This window comes from Penaeus monodon, chromosome 29 (assembly GCF_015228065.2).
Source record: "Penaeus monodon isolate SGIC_2016 chromosome 29, NSTDA_Pmon_1, whole genome shotgun sequence".
Taxonomy (NCBI): domain Eukaryota; kingdom Metazoa; phylum Arthropoda; class Malacostraca; order Decapoda; family Penaeidae; genus Penaeus; species Penaeus monodon.
In genome coordinates, this window is record NC_051414.1 from 10,832,900 (window position 1) to 10,833,114 (window position 215).

The 215-nt window shown below is 36.3% G+C and overlaps 1 protein-coding gene across 1 annotated transcript in view; it reads right to left on the bottom strand.

Annotated features, from left to right (window-relative positions):
• LOC119591731 overlaps positions 1 to 215 on the bottom strand; it is a 16,593-nt gene that overhangs the window by 4,140 nt on the left and 12,238 nt on the right. The gene's annotated exons all lie outside the window — the stretch shown is intronic.

Below are 215 nucleotides of genomic sequence, written 5' to 3' on the forward strand. Positions count from 1 at the left end.
GACCACAAATATACAAGTATCTTATTTGTGTCAACAGAAAACTCATAACAATAAGTACCATGTTCGATACCCATTACACAAAAAAGTTTACTCTAAGTGTAGTCAAAGGTACTCTCGGGTTATTAGTGCCTGAAGACTAAAATGAGATCGATACTTATTTCCACATCACCCTTGAAGTTTGCCTCATTTGCTCAGGCCAAAACACGTAAACAATC